Here is a 17,500-nt window from a genome sequence, read left to right on the forward strand (position 1 = left end):
AGTTGCCATCGTTGTTGTAAAATGTCAAGGGAGATTGGTCTTTCTTTTGTGATCTTATAGAGTGATTCATTTGAGATCTTTTTTGGGTATTTGATGTCCAGTACCCTTCTTAGCTGTGTGCGATGGAAGGCATCCAGATGTTCTTCTTTGGATTTTGTCAACGCCCAAGTGCCGCAGTTATACAGAAGTACCGGTTTTACAAGAGCACGGTACAGTTTCAGTTTGGTTTTTCTCTTTATTTTGTCACCTCTAATCCATACATTGGTGAGTTTACTGAGTGCGGCGTTTGATAGCTGTTTTCTTCTTTGTACATCCTCGGTGTCTCCAATTAGTGAGCCGACTTTCTTTGTTCTTTTCCATTCCTCTTTGTTCCTCGATATTGTTGTAAATTCGGTTTTATTGGCATTGACTTGGAGGTTATATTTATGAGGGTATTTTGTATGATGTCTATATTTGCTGGTGTTGATCCAATAAAATCGACATCATCTGCATAGGCGATTTCTCTAGGGATTGCATTCTCAATATGAGTCGTTGGTTTTGGAATGACTTTTCGAACTTCTTTCAGAGCGTGTTCTAAGTATATTGTGAACAGAATCGGGCTCAGACTATCTCCTTGGGGGGTCCCGATGTTACTTTCGAACTGCGTCGGTTTTGTGGCCCCGTATATCCTTGGTTGTATCTTTGTGTTGCTGAGGAGAAATCGGATTATTCGGAGCTCGTCTTCGTCTACTATGTCTGTTAATATCTCCAAAAGTTTTCCTCTGTCGATCGTATCAAAGGCTGCGGACATATCGATTCCGGTTATTGTTATGGATATGTTTTCTTTGAGTGCCTTTGCTGCCAACCATTTATGTGTCCATACAACGTTCGATGTGCTTCAGTCTTGGCGAAACCCGCTTTGGCTATGTGATAGATATTTTTCTATTTTTGGTCTAATTCTGTTGAGGACAATAGTTGACAGTGTTTTTCTTATGGTATTCAGTAATGTTATTGGGCGCAGGTTGTTTACGGGTCCTTTCGTTTTTCCTGGTTTTTGTATTGTTTTGAGTATGACCTTTTATTGTAGCTTTGATGTTTGTATTGAAAAGGCGCCTAGAGTTGTTTGTATAATGCAATAGGTATATATGATCTACATTATTACACACACACACACACACACACACACACACACACACACACACACACACACGTAAATAGTATATTAAAATATCGGGTTACAGGTTTCAGCAGCAGATTTGATTTCACCAACAAGCAATAGATGAAAAAATTAAAATGGGCACGTAGAATATTATGGGATAAATACCTAATACTACATCCACATAATAATCACCTAACACACAGGAGTTAATGGCTATTTTACCCAGACATAAGATTATAATACCTGTTGCCTGTGATCACAAATACCTGGGTGGAGTTCCTGACCACCCATAGTGGGCCGGGGGGTACATACGGTGTCTTCTATTCCCATATATCTGCTTTCCAACATGCTTTCTGTCTTTGTCTTGGAATGAGATTACCTGGTTTTGTCCTGGCCCTGGCCGGAGTCTTAACTGGGAGGGAAACAGTCAAATGCATAGTTATTGTTTTGGGAGATGATATTATTTTTCCTTGTAAATCATCTCTCTGTTATTTTATTATATTTGTTATTTTGAATGTATAATGTAAGCATTTGAGTGTGTTCCTCTTTGTTGGATTTTGTGCTTGTGTCCGAGTGAGACTTATAGGTGATCTCAAACTAAGTACATTGGTGGTATGTTCTTGGAATCTACATCTGATCCCTATTTGTTCCTAGTTCCCCTATGTCTTACTTTTTCTTGGGTGCTTTAATTGTAATTCTAGAACTTTTTACTATCCCATTTCTTCTTTTTAGTTGGCGCTGATATAACCTAAATGTGTTGCAAGCGCCTTAAAACCCTAAAAAAATTTTTTAAATCACAGATACAGTTGTAGAAAACTAATTAATTTGTTACATGCCGACAAAGTACCTTTTTCTATATATTTTCAGAAAAGTTTGTGTTTTTAATATTTATGAGTTGGGGATCATTCTCAACTTGTCAACAATTCCCAAACCTGAGACGTTGAATTCAAAGTCTCAGATTTTGAGAATTTTTAAACAAAATAAGTCTCATGTTGATTCATTGATACCTCATACGTAAACAATATAGAAGGAACGAAATTGACGTCACTCAGCACTTTGTTGTTATCTTTAAGACAGCCATTTCGATGATTAGTTCTCACAAGATCATATCAATCAGACAATCAGGTTACGCACAGTATCTTGCGTTAATTCGTTATGTCGGGTTGGTGGATGTTGTGGGTATTTTATCTAAACGCATAGCATCAATATCTGGCCAAGATGAACACAAATGTGGTTTGTTAGTGACAATCAGGACTCACATAATCGCTAATTGAATGTCGAACTCAAGCATTCTGTGGAGTAGGCAACCATTTTCAACTACGACTAATATTTATTTGTTTTTTGTTTTGTTTTTTGTTAATGACAGGAACCTGGGATTTTAGCCGATCGATCCTTTTTATATTTTAGCCAGTTAATTGTCGTACCCTGTATAGACAAGTATTTCAAATTTTGGCCAAAAATCTCTTCCTTCAAAGATCAATCGATTTAAGAGACCTCGCGAAGTCCCAGGTTTGATAGATGAGTGTCTCTTAAATCGATTGATATTTAATAGACGATCTTTCTGGCCAAATTTTAAAATATATTTCTTTCCAGTGTACGACAGTTAACTGGATAATTGCACGTAGTATGGTCTCAATACTGCAGTATTATTTGTTCCTCATGCTGATGCATTGAACATTTTATGGGATAATGTTACAAGGAACAATTCTTCATAATATTGTACATCGTAGAAAGTAATTTACAAATGCTTTGCTGAGTCGTGTTGTATGTGATATTTATCGCCGAGGTTCCATTATTTGTGACATATCATAAAGTAGCAAATCGTGTGGGGACCTTTGACCTCTCATCATGGGACGAAAGGTCACTATTTTCCATCTTGCTTAGACGAGACTGGAAAACTATTTTAATTTAATCAATGGTTCACAAAGAATGCTTGTATCTTGTGAAATAATGTCAGACCCTCCCTCTTTTCTGCCCAAAATACAACTATACGATTCTTTACTGCTGCATTTTCATTTTCCAAAACTTCCAAAAGCTGATTTGTGACCTTGGGGACGACTTAGAAATGTCCAATGCAGGAGTTAAAGAATATTACTTTCATACCATTCGGATGACCTCCCCTTCATTATTCCTGTCAAAATGTATTCTCTTTTACAATGACTGGTTCTCATATTAAACGATTTGACATTGTTGTAGTCAGGATAACATTTAACATTACGCCTCAAAATCTATGTCTACTAAATACGAATGCGTCAGCAGGAAAAATTCTTGAACTGCTGCTTTTTTTTAAAAAGGATAATAGGAGCACTTCGTAATATTTTTGTTATTACGCTATATAGTAAAAATCGAGTTCCAAAAAAACAAAATATTATTCTGAATATTACTCAGTTAACTGCCGTACTCTGGAAAAACACCCATTCAAAACTTGGCCAGAAAACATGCAAAGTCCCAGGTTTGAGAGTTTTTGCCAAGATTAGGGTAATTTAAATCGACGGATTTTTGAAGGACGAGTTTTCGGTTAAGGTGAGTGTATCCCTGGGTGGAGTTCTCGAATTCACATAGTGGAAAGGGAAGTAGGCCTACTTGCTGTGTTTCTATACCCCTATGTCTGTTTTCAAATTGTTTTCTGTCTTTGTCTTCGAATGAGATTACTTAGTTTTTGTCCTGAGCCTGGCTGCGAGGGAAACAGTCGAATCTATATTTATAGTTTTGGGAGATGATGTTTTTTTCCCTTGTAAATCACCTCTCTGTTATATATTGTTATGTTTTTTATCTTTAACATATGATTTGTAAACATTTCAGTGTGTTCCTCTTAGTGAGATCTCGTGCTTGAGTCAGGGTGAGACTTTAAGGTGATCTGAAACTAAGTACACTGATAGTGTGCTCTTGGAATCTACATCTGTTTCCTATTTTAACCAATTCCCCTTTGTCTTACTTTTTCCTCAAATCCTTTTAATTGTAAATCTAGAACGTTTTTATTATCAATTTTCTTCCATTTTACTGTCGCTGAAATGACCTAAATGTGTTGCAAGCGCCATAAAACCCTTAAAAACGAAACATGAGTGTATCCCATTTATTTGTCGAGGACCATGCCGTACGGTAATATCAAACCGTATACTTAGATTGCTCTTGGATCTACATCTTTTCTTCAACTCTTCATCTGTGTTTCTTTTTATTGAGAAAGACTTTGCGCATTTAAACACTTTTAACTAAATCATTTGACTATCCAGAATCGGTTTTGGCTATAGACCTGCAGTTCTCCCTGATGAATTTTCTTTGTCTTGAACTTCCATAACAGTGAGTAAAATTCGCTATTTTGTTATTATTTACTCGTCGTCTTCATTATGAAAATAAATATTTAAATCATTTCCGTTCATTCAAAATTATGGAAAAATATATTTTATAACAGTTTGAGCTTTTTTTTTAGTGAAATATCCACTAAACGTGCTCACAGCGCGTTACAATGGGTTCCTAGCCAGCAGCAACACTCTTGTAGGACAAAACATGACGCCTGTTAGGCGATATTACATTTTCCCCAGACATATAACGCTGTTAACGGCCAGGTATTCATTTTACACCTGAATACGGTGAGAGAATGTGAGTAAAGAGCATTTTCCAAGGACTAAACCATATGCCGCTCAGAGCGGGACTCGAATCCAAGTTTTTCCAATCCGAAGGCGAGTGTCATACCACTAGACTATATTATAGCCACACATCCGCACATGTTGTGTTGCTTTGTCTTGGGACCCGTTGCAAAGCGCTTTGAGCACTTATAGTGGATATTTCACTAAATAAAAGCTCATGAGAATACTACAACTCAAACTGTTATAATTTCATAATTGTGAATGAACGAGAAATTATTTAATTATTTATTTTCATAATGAAGACGCGTAAAATAGATATTACCCTCTATAAACGCTCAAGCTCAAGATCGAGTTGTCCGTTTTCATCTCTACGTCTTAATCCTTTGCTGCCCATTTTCTGGGTGTTCTTTTCTACTGCCTTTTCCTTGTTCTCCTTTGGTCCCACGATGAAAATCCTCCAACCCGACGACCACGGCCATTTTAATATTTTTGTTCAATTTTGAGGATGCCAATGTTTAGCTTTTGACACGATTTATGTGTATAACTTTAGTTTTGCACTGCCTAAGCCAAAAAGAAATATCTAGAATTACAAGATAAGCAAAACTCCTCAAAGGACAATTGAAATGTGCCTTAATTCAGTGACGGTTTATAGCGAAGCTAAAGTGAAAATAAATATCAGGCCTTCTAATTCCTTTTCAAAACGTTGGATCTCAATTTTGGCCAGAACTGCCCAAGATTAGTATTCAATACACCGCACATTTGGTGGTTATTCTCACCGTACATTGGTGTTTCAAAAAAGATGACTCCTGTGCTATCATTTCTCATCTTGAAGCTGACATTCGGAATTCATCGCGCAGTCATACTTTATAGTCTAGCGGTATGGCACTCGACGTGTGTAGCGTTAGCTTGAAAGTTCAAATTCCGTTGCAAATGTGAGTCCATGGAAATGGCTCTTTGCTTACATTTTCTAACCCTACTCAGGTGCAAAATGAGCACTTTCCCGTAACAAGAGTTGCCTTTTCAGACGAAAATGTTGATAGCGCGTTTCAATCGGATCGCCCTAGGTGGTGAGTGTTTTGATATTTCGAGATCTCATGAAGATAATGGGCTTTGAGAATTTTTTCTTTTTATAATTTGCTTTGTTAAAGGTTTCATTTATTAAAAAAGAACATAAATGAACAATAAGTTTTGTAGAATTCAAAGTTGATGAGAAATAGAAGAATATCTAACGTCATATTTACCTCACCCAAACAAACCATATCGAAAAAAACAACTAATATTATATAGATATATTGACTAAACCTGATACTCTAGAAGGCCCACATTTATGATTGTTTGATAAGTTGAGGGCGGTTTTAATAGGTTTTCTGGGCACTTTAAGAATGACGTTTTAATGTGGTTGTCGTGTACCACGGGTATCGAATTCACATTGGAGGCGTCAATGTTGCTGCTATACCTTACCCAGCGGTCAGAGTGGATGTGATTGGCATGAGACCATTTACACCTGGATACCATTTCAGGTAAGTATGTTTGCAGGTGGGTTATATTTCACCACCTGTTCAGGTAATCAACGAGCTCCAAACTCCCTGATTACATGGGCTAGAAATAGCGTAGCGGAGGCCAATCAAAATTAATGAAGTGATCGTTATAAAGAATTCTAGATTAAGTAATAACATACATCGTGTACAATATTATGTTTGTATTCTATATCTGTTGACGTAAAACATAAAACTCAACACAATGAAATATGCTTATTATACAAATCTAATATAAGATTAAGAATAAGAATAAAGTTTCGTTCATTTATCCCCAAGAGGGAACAATTATGTTATAATCTAATCCAAGGAAAGAGCTGAACAATCTGAGCGTCAGTCGCAGTGTAGCGTCGGAAAGTGAGCAATGACGAGATGAATTGCTGAGGGCTACACAGCAAGAATGGGTGATCGACTTCGGTACTGTTCTGCCGTACTCTGGAAAAACCCATATTTAAAAATTTGGCCAGATCGATTTAAATTACCCTAATCTTGGCAAAAACTCTAAAACCGCATAGTCCCAGTTTTTTTTGGTGTCAAGATGAGGTTTATTTAAATCGATCGATATTTGAAGGACGAGTTTTCTGGCCAACTTTTCAAATATTATGGGTTATTCCAGTGTTTGGGTGTGATGCAAAGATCATGCCGTTGTATCATACTGCCGTAGCCTTCATAAACTCATTTGACGCTGGGCAAAAAATCCCCAAAAAACGTCACAATACAAGGCGCCTACATCCTAAAGAAAGTGAGCAGTGAGTTGTGCTTTATTGTTATGTTCTGTCCTTAATCAATTCTAATGACAGATCACTTTGAAATTACTGTTAGTAATCGTCGTTTTTAAGTTGTGAGGTAAGCTTTACGGAAATATCAGAATATAAGTTAACGATTGCTACGCACTGCCCCAACATCAATTAAAAAAGATAGTCGTTTCCCTCTAAAAATTCTTATTGACTTCGACATGGTATAAGGCATACACGTATCTTATTGGCTGCTGTTATAATATTAAAACCCAATGAAACGATTCGAAAACAAGTTAATTTACAAACTCTTAATGCTAATAACATTGTTTTCGGGCAAAAGGATCACAATTTTCAGTGGCATTGATTAATCCTTTTTTTTAAAAAGTATTGTATGACCTTGCTGGTATCCATTTGATGTTATCGTAGATGACCTTGAAATAAGAATGCTGTCTATTTCATGATCGAAATTTTTACATAAACAAAATATTTTTTTAAAAGAAAAGAAAAGAACGAAAAATAAGAATATAGCTATAGAAACAGAGCTCTGTGTGAATTATTGATGAATCGTAAAGTACCTCATGTTATTTGATCATGTTACTTTCATGTCTGATAATTGAAGGCAAATTAGATATAGGTACCTCTAGACAGACGTGCACTTATTTGTACCTTATTATATCTGATAACTCAATTCCTTATGGGCTCAAAAAAAAAACGACGCAAAATATTGTCCATTACAACACTGTTAATCTAGGCCCATAAGTGGGTTCGGCTGTCAGACCTGCATATTTGTACACATCGCTCTAGGCCTATCTAATTTATCTTTCTTGTGATTTCGTATTGGTTTAAGAGTAATCTTGTGCGACATTGGGCACAGAAAAGGTTTTACGAACTCTTGATCAGTTTGGTTTTTGTCATTTGTTTAAAATGTTTTTTGTTGTTGTTTTTTTTTTTGTGTGTGTTTTTTGTTTGTTTTCTTTTAGTTGTTGTTTTGTTGTTTTTTTTTTTTTTTTTTTTTTTTTTTTTTTTTTTTTTTTTGGGGGGGGGGGGGGGGGGGGGGGAGGGGGGGAGGAGGGGGGTTGCCATATTATTTTATCAATAAAAACAGTTTCTTGTCAAATTAAAAGGGTGTCTTGGCATATTTTGACAAATCGACTGAAATATAATTTTTTACCCTTTAGTTTTATCTTTTCTTGGAGGCATTAGAAATTAGAGCAATATTGTTATATTCATCCATCAATGTAGTGTCTATCCTGAATCTCCTCTCTTAAAACATCTTGCCTTGGGTCAAACCTCCGGGCCACATATTTGACCTTCGAGTGTTGAAAGTTAGCAAACAACATCAATATTTCAGAGTGTAACATACGCTAGCATTAAACGTTTTTCTGTGTCATTAATCAATTTCAGCACATCATAAGTCATTTCATCGCCTCTTTCGGATAATTCATTTATCTCATAAATGATTGATGAAGAATTCTCTCAACTACTATCAGTTAAGTCCGCATATCTGGGACATATGAACTTAGATAAAAAACGTCCCGATGTCCAGGATTATTTCTGGAGTTGGGTCTTTTGATCTTCCATGGTGGGTGTGGAGCTCACTCTCGTTGTCTTTTATCCCCTAATATGTTTTCCTTTTGTCTTAATGGTATTGTCCTCACCCTGGTCAGAGTCCTTGGCTGGGAGATGAGAGAAACAGTCAAATGTGTAAATATATTAGTAATGGAATATGACATTTTATTTCCTTGTAAATCATCCCTATGTGATGTAGTTATATACTTTTTTTTGTTTTGAACATAGAGCATTTTGCACGTATTTGAGTGTTCTCTTCTTTTTGGGATCCTTGGGTTTTATGGGGCTTTCGACAAATGTAGATCATATTAGAGTCAACTTAAAAACTATGTAAAATACAAACGTACAGTATCCATCAAACGAAAGCTTGTATTGTCAGTTTAACACAATACCGTCTGCATCTCTTAAAAATGGTTGGTCTCCATTTTGGACAATGCACTATTATATCAATAAGACATCCTTTATTAATTATTATAGTGCAAAGATTATATAATAATCTTGATTTTTTTCAGAAATTCTATGGATCCAATTTTTTTCAGAATTCTACCTCCACATTTATATTTATGCTTAGTCCAGAATCAAATTTGTTACAGAAAGCTACAAAGCAGTAGACTTTTTCAAGTCATTGACTTCTTTAATAATTATTCTTGCTGGTATTCTCAAATGTTCTACTGTATGACTGACTTTAACCCCCCCCCCCCCCCCCCCCCCCCCCCCCCGCTTCCTGACGATCCCCACAATTTCTCTGTGACAACATCAATGTACCCGTTCTATTCAATTTTCTCAGACGTGTTCTATTTTTAGAAGCGTCTATCCCACAATCGGTGGTCTATCGATCCACATCCCATCATCAGAAAGTTTCTTTTTTTTTCCAATCCATCTCCCGCCAAACTTACGCCATTGGACACAAGCATGAAATCACGTAGACAGTGTGCGTGTGTGTGTGTGTGTGTGTGTGTGTGTGTGTGTGTGTGTGTGCGTGCGTGCACTTGTGTGTGGAGGGTGTGTATGTATGTGTATGTGCGTGCAATTGTGTGTGGAGTGTGTGTGTGTGTGTGTGTGAGAGTGAGAGAGAGAGAGAGAGAGAGAGAGAGAGAGAGAGAGAGAGAGAGAGAGAGAGAGAGAGAGAGAGAGAGAATTATTTTTATTGGAGATATTAAACAAGTAGAGACCTCGACTCATGAAAACACGGGGTTCGAATCTGCGGATACACTATTTTATATCTAATGCTTTGTCCACTAAGCGGCGATTGCGATGAGCTTTATTGAGCATTTTTCATATAGCGCAAAATCCACTGAACGTGCTCAAAGCGCTTTACAAGGGGTCTCTGGCCAACAGCAACATTTAGCCTGTAGGACGGGACATGTTAGGCGATATTTATTTTCTTTTTCGGACAGAGACAACGCTCTTAACGACCAGCCACTCATTTTACACCTGAGTACAGTGAGAGAATGTGAGTAAAGAGCCTTCTCCAAGGACTCAACTATGCGCCGAGCGAGGCTAGAATCCACGACCTTCCGATCCGAAAGCGAGTATCATACCACTAGACCACATAGCCGAGTTGCTGGGTCATTCAGATCAATTGAATACTACTCCGCGATGAATAAATAGCGTCAGGTCGAAGCAAATTCTATATCAAGGACGAAGGACTTATATTATAGTTTATATAAAAAGGGTTGAACACAAATGAATATAACAGCTTTGAAGAAAGATAAAATAACAAAAACTGGAGAAACTAGTCTTGGAAAATTACTTAGCGTCAGATCAGAAAGATAAGAAGCAACATTTTTATAAATACAAACTTAGAGGTTGTTATATTCATATTTGTTCATTGCTTTAGCGTCAAATCAGAAGGATAAGAAGCAACAATTTCATAAAAACAAATTTCGAGGCTGTTATATTCATATTTGTTCATTGCTTCTTACAGTTCATAGGAGCTTCTAGCAGATTTGTATCACTATAATTTATATATCAATTTGATTTTGAAAGTGTCACAACATTATTTTAACAAAATAATTTTTCTTTGTCATTTTGACAAGAAAACTTTCACTTCCGATGCCGATCAATTAAAATAACACCCGATTTGTAAAATAGAAATAATAATAAATAAAAGTTTCAAACCGGACTATTATTTGAATTCTCAACTTTTGAGATTTTAGACAATTCGGGCGTCATCTTCATCTTTATTCGCGTTAATCTTTTGTTTTTTGACCGTTTGAGAGTTTTTGCCAAAATGAGGGTCATATAGTATTTACATTGATCAATTTTTGAAGGACGAGTTTTCTGGCCAGATTTTCAAATACGCGTCATTCCAGGGAATGGCAGGTAACTGATTAAATCCGTTTTGTTGGAATACAGCAGACATTATTGAGTAAAATGCTTACTATCTAGTAGTTCTAACTTCCATTATCGTCATTCAGCGATGTAACCAACACAAATGTTGTGTAGCTTAAACTGATAATTGTCCGCTCGATATGAGTTGGTGACCAATGATTACTTCTGTCCAGTCATTAAAAAGAATAATCAGTTTTAGAAAATAAAAAAGCAACCGCCCCCCCCCCCCCCCCAAAAAAAAAAAAGTACAACTCGATTCTACTGACTGATAAATATTTGCTTGGCTCTGGGAATTAAGCTTTGGAGACAATAGTCAACCTGCCGTAACTTGTATGATAATCAAGTAGCCCCCCCCCCCCCCCCCCCCATCCCCCCCTCTTCATACCGTGTGTAATTACACACTCACGCGCGCACCCCCCCCCCCCCCCCCCCCCCACACACACACACAACAAGGTACACCCCACAACAAAGGTGTCTGATGTTATGAGAGAAGACAAAAATGGAAAGAAAGAGAAACAGTAGCGGGTGTCAATAATCAATATCTCTATAAAATGATTTATTGCCTCGTTTATTAGTGTATCGATTATACATTGCATTTTAATGATTGTCTTTATAGCCCATTCATATGAGGCACCTCTCTCTCTCTCTCTCTCTCTCTCTCTCTCTCTCTCTCTCTCTAAGACTAATGACTTCACCAATTAATGGTGTATGACCTCTGCGTATGACCTTCCATTCAGAAATGACAGCATGGAACTGTACGCCCTTGGCATTGATCCAGGAGTTGCCAAAGTAAATTTATAATACGGTAGTCACGATTTATATTTACGCTGTCGGTTTAAAACAAACAACAAAAAACAAAACAAAACAAAAAAAAAACAAAAAAAAAAAAAAAAACAAACAAACAAACAAAAAAACAACAACAAAAACTTGAGCGTTTATCTAGGGCAATATCCAATAAACGTGCTCAAAGCGCTTTACAAAGGGTCCCTGGCCACAGCAACACGTAACATGTAGAACGAGACATGACGCCTGTTAAGCGGTATTACAATTTTTTTCGACAGAGACAACGCTGTTGAAGGCCAGGTACTCATTTATACCTGAGTGCGGCTAGAGAGAGAGAGAGAGAGAGAGAGAGAGAGAGAGAGAGAGAGAGAGAGAGAGAGAGAGTGTGTGTGAATAAAGAGCCTTTTCCAAGGAATCAACTATGCGCCGAGCGAGGCTCGAACCTTCAGATCCGAAATTGAGTCACACCACAAGACTACATAGCCGATTTTTTTGGCCAAATTTTAAAACACGTAGTGTTATTATACACCTCCTTTGACGGTGTATCTTACCGGATCGTTTTTATACACCCCCGTTACGCATGCGCATCCCACCCAATTTCATCAGCGATATTGTGTTTCTGTATTTGGACATGGCGAAAGTTATATTGTGTCACCTGTAGGATGTTTTTGTTAATAAATTTATATAAAAATAATAATAATTTGAAAAATCGAAATATAAAACCAGAAAATAGAAGTTGCATTGAAGGTAAAATAATGTTTTAGAAAGACCTTATTAAATGTGTTGAACAGTCAGGTGGCTCCGTAGCGCAGTGGACAAGCTGTCAGACTCTAACGTTGGAACTTATTTTTTTTAAAAGTTTACTTTATTGAGAAAGACAACATTTTTGTTTGTTTTCTTTTCTTTCTTTTTGTTTTTGTTTTTTTGTTTTTGATTTTGTTTTTCAAAAACTTGTTATCATGTTTTTAAAAAACTTTGATTTTAATTTTCTAAAATTATTTATTTATTTGAGATAAGTATTTGTGTGCCATGTTTCTTTTTACTTTTGATTTTTAAAATTATTGTTATTATTCTTTAATTTATTATCATTGTATAAATGTACATCGGTAATCACTAAGCAGCGTGCTAAACTGCAATCTAAAACTATTTAAACCTCATGGACGTATGCAGCAACATTTTTTTACCATCACCGCCAACGGAGGTGCATAACAACGGTGCGTTTTTGTACACCTCCAGTGGAGGTGCATAAAAACGGTGCGTTTTTGTACACCTCCAGTGGAGGTGCATAAAAAACGGTGCGTTTTTGTACACCTCCAACGGAGGTGCATAAAAACGCCACCTTTAAAATATGTGTTATCCCAGTGTCGCGCAGTTAACTGGTTAAATCTGATGGGAATGTTCATTGACCACCATAACTATAACAAACTGTATAAATATTCGCTCTTTTAAGTGTATCATTTAAGTATTATTTGAAACCTAGGTCTGTATAATTGTGGAGAAAGTACTTACTGACAGGCATCCTTTCCAAAGGGTAGCAAACAATTATTGCTGTTGTCGTTTAACAACCCAGACACCGTGATAATATACATTGTAGATTATGTCATTTACTTTGTGTTGTATCTTTTATAAGAGTCATTTTAGTCCCTTTATTTTAATATGCATTGATAATTTTACCGAAGATACTGAAGAAACTTGCCTCTTTGAAATCTCAGGTTTGATCATCGTAATCAATCGAAATTGGAAGTTAAAAGTCTGACCAAAATTTTGAAAAAGTGCTTTAGGTGCTTGATTTAGACAGGTGTTATTATTCCGACAATCATTAGGGGACGGAACTAAGTGACGATTAAATCCCCTCAATAATTTCCTCATAGAGTATCCACAATCCACAATCAAATTTCAAGTGTTTGAATCCGTTAGTCAACCAGGTGTGCCGAGTCATATCCGTCATCTATACGCATAATGATGATCTCAAACTGAGTACACTGATAGTGTGCTCTTGGAATCTAAATCTGTTCCCTATTTGAACAAATTCCCTTTTGTCTTACCTCTTCTTGAGTGCCTTAATTGTAATTCTGGAACTGTTTACTATCTCATTTTCTTCAATTTTTACTGACGCTGATATGATCTCAATGTGTTGCAAGCGCTGTAAACCCTTAAAAAACATAAAAACAAAACAATTGGCAACTAATCAATGGACTATTATACTCATAACTTGTAAATCCACGGGAAAATCAACAGGGGGGGGGGGGGGGGGGGGGGGGGGGGCGGTTGCCCGGGCGCTACCAAGAGCGGTCAGGAGGTTCAGGCAGGAGAGGGTGGGAGGTGGCGAGAGCTCTTTAATTCGTCCGGATGTTCCGCTTGTGTGTACCAATAGCATTTCCCCTATGATAATTCGTTACTGCCCTCGCGTTGCGTTTTGCCACTTGCTTGCGTTTGAGAGAGCTATAATGAATTGGGAACTAGAAATCCCCGCTCTTAATATCAAAATCATATTTCATTCTAAGAAAATTCAATTGGCACCAGGGTTGCCAGTTTGGCATTTTAAATGCCAGATTCCAAAAATCTGGCATTTTTGAAAACCGTTTGGCATTAGAAAAATCATTTGGCATTTGGCATTTTCATTTGGCATTTTCTTTCTTGTATATTATACTTCAAATGACACCTTTCTAAACGCGTAAAAACAAATCTCTTCACATCGGAAAACTTTGCTATTAAAACTCACACCTGAACTAGCCCTGCCTCCCTCAGATATTCACTCAAATTCAGCCCTCGACAAGTATCCTCGTAAGTTTTCTGGGAATCTCCTGCAAAACTCGTGTATATTTGCGTCATGGTCGCCTGTTAACTTTTAACTCTGTTCGTTAGGGTGGTCTGATTTTACAGCATCCAATGATTTCACTCCTTTACGTATTTACCTTTCATGTTAATGTATTTCTTTTCATTCTTAAAATCCAACCGTGGTGTAGTGGTTTAGCACTCCACTTAGTAGTCAGTAAGTAAAAAATTACCCCAACAGGAAATTTAGTATAATTCAAAAAAAAAAAAAAAAGAAAAAAAAAGAAGATAAAACACGCAAGCCACCAGGATATGATAGTAAATTGTCTATCAAAAGTGAGTAGTTTTCTTAGTGGGGGTGGGAGTCAACAGACTTTGGCATTTTTTTGAATGTTTTGGCATTTTTTGAGTCTTCCCCTGGCATTTTGTTGAAAAATAATCTGGCAACCCTGATTGGCACACCTCGCTATAATTTTATAACGAAGGACACAGGCACTGATCACCGACTTAGGCTATAAAGCTACAAGTTGCATGATTAGCAGACCATAACGCTGTTGAGTGCATTGATTCCTTGGCACCGTGTCAGTGTTAGATTAACACTTCCTTGTGTGTTTACTCGGCTGTATGAGATCACAGGGATAATATAATATAATTGTTTAAAACAACTTTATGGTATCTTTGAAAAAAAAAAAGCTACTTTAGGAGGATCTCTGACTTTGTGTTCGTGTAATTCTTGAATTTAGGATTTATAGCTCGTTCTGTCCATCTCAATGGTGAATAATACGTTTTTTATTAATCTCATTTTTAACATATAATTTATAAGGATAATTATAATTTATTACTCTCTCTCTCTCTCTCTCTCTCTCTCTCTCTCTCTCTCTCTCTCTCTCTCTCTCTATCTATCTATCTCTCTCTCTCTCTCTCTCACACACACACGCACACACACAAACAACATAAACTACCTATCCATTAATCCATCTGTCTTTCTGTCTTTTCATCTGTCAATCTATCTGTCCATCTATCTATCTACCCATCTATCCGTTCATCTTTTTAGTTATTTATTATCTATCTTTCTCCATATAATATCTTTCTGTTTATTTATCTCTCTACCTTACTGCTACCTACATACCCACCTTCCGATCTATATACCTGTCTGGCTCTATTTGATATAATATACATATATATATATATATATATATATATATATTATATATATATATATATATATATATGTATGGTTATACGTTATCCTGCTTCTAGTTTCTCACCTCTATTTATATTTCCATATAGTTCTCATCGGAATTAAGATATATTTAGTCGGGTGCACAGGTGGTCAAAGACAAGTCTTTTCGCTTGTTCCTAATTTGAGTGAACGTTCTTTTTTCCTCTTGTTTCTTTAAACCTCTTGGAATTAATCTAAAAGAAGGTAGAATTTTAGGTATAATAAATGGAATGGCTAATGCGCTCAATTATAAAGATCAAATTTGGTTGTATTACGAATACATTGTCACCTCTTTTCCTTTTCCTCCTCCCTGTCCTCCTCCTGTCCTTTCTTGATCAACTTCCTCTCTACTCCTATTTCTCCCTTCCTTCCTTCCTTCCTTCCTTCCTTCCTTCCTTCCTTCCCTCCTTCTTTATACCTTTCATCTTTCCCTTTTTCCTTCCGCGTTTCCTTCCTTTCTTTCATCATTTTTCCCCTTCCTTTTTATTTCCTACCAAACTGTGTTAGTCCTACTAAAGGATTGTACGCGTTTCTTCTCATTACAAATCGTAGGATATCTTTTTGTCTTAAAGGCTCCATACACGCACGGTTTTGATAGGCGTCCGAACCACGATCAGGCAAACCGGGGTGAAAACGCAATGTGTGTGGCCGAATACCTGGCCGATAAACCTAGGTACGGTCCATCGCTCGCAAAGCCCGCTTTGCTTAATATTTTTCGAGGCGATCGGCGATCGGGGGCGTGGCAGTATAAAAAATTGGACAATTTTTTTCGGATTTTCTCTGTTTTGACGTCAGATTCGTGATCGGCGTCGAATTTACAATAGGTTTGATACCAAGAACTATGTTTTTACTCCAAAAATTGATGAAATTAGAAATAAAATTTAATTAATATTGAGGTTATGTGGCCGACAGAACAGTCCCCTCCCTGTTTTGTGGTATGGCTCTCGCTTCCAGATCGGAAGGTTCAGGTTTCGAGACCCGCTCTGCGTGGCGCAGAGTTGAGTCCTTGGAAAATGCTCTTTACTCACATTTTCTCACCGTACTCAGGTGTAAAATGAGTACATGGCCGTTCGTTGAATTTGTTAGGAAAAAATGTCACATCGCCTGACAGGCGTCATGTCTCGTCTTTCAAGTTTAATATTGCTGTTGCCTTGGCACCCCTTGTAAAGCGCTTTGAGCACGTGGATATTGCGCCAAATAAATGTTGTGTTATTATTTTTTTTAAATAATATTTTTTATAAATGTTGCGCCAGGAAGAGGTAGATGGCAAAAGTTTCGTTCTTGATCATCGTAAAATTTATAAAGGATTTCATACAAAATAAAAAATAGTTTTCATAATTTTCAATGTAATGATATAATAATATGCCAGTTCTTTTTTTTTTTTCCTCCTCACCGTTGACGCGACATGACGGTCGACCTTGACACAGACATTTGGGATTGGCAGATGCCAAAAAGCCTTGACTACGTGATGACAGGGGTGGGCATTGTCTGAATTATAATCTACAAACAACGCCCCCCCCCCAAAAAAAAAAAAAAGAAAAAAAAAAAAGAGCTGTGTGCGTGTGTGTGGTGGCGGTGGTGGTTGAGGGGGGGGGGGGGGGGGTGCGAATGCGAGTAGTCCGAGGAGTACCCGTTTAACCTGCCACTGCCACGGGAACACTGTCGATTTGTTTTATAAATAATAATAATAATAATAATAATAATAATAATAATAATAATAATAATAATAATAATAATAATAAAAAATAATAATAATAATAATAATAATAATAATAATAATAATAATAATAATAATAATAATAATAATAATAATAATAATAATA

The 17,500-nt window shown here is 36.7% G+C and overlaps 1 protein-coding gene across 3 annotated transcripts in view; it reads left to right on the forward strand.

Annotated features, from left to right (window-relative positions):
• The window catches only part of LOC144977243 (b(0,+)-type amino acid transporter 1-like), a 138,689-nt gene that overhangs the window by 8,614 nt on the left and 112,575 nt on the right, over positions 1-17,500 (forward strand). For 2 of the 3 annotated variants that reach the window (XM_078922260.1, XM_078922265.1), the window contains exon 1: positions 14,914-15,228. The exons of the other annotated variant lie outside the window; for it this stretch is intronic. The gene's annotated coding sequence lies outside the window, so the exon portion shown is untranslated. Of the gene's footprint in view, positions 1-14,913; positions 15,229-17,500 lie in introns of those variants that run through there. 3 annotated transcript variants of the gene reach the window in all.

This window comes from Berghia stephanieae, chromosome 7 (assembly GCF_034508935.2).
Source record: "Berghia stephanieae isolate SIO BIC M18660-M18661 chromosome 7, UCSD_Bste_1.3, whole genome shotgun sequence".
Taxonomy (NCBI): Eukaryota; Metazoa; Mollusca; class Gastropoda; order Nudibranchia; family Aeolidiidae; genus Berghia; species Berghia stephanieae.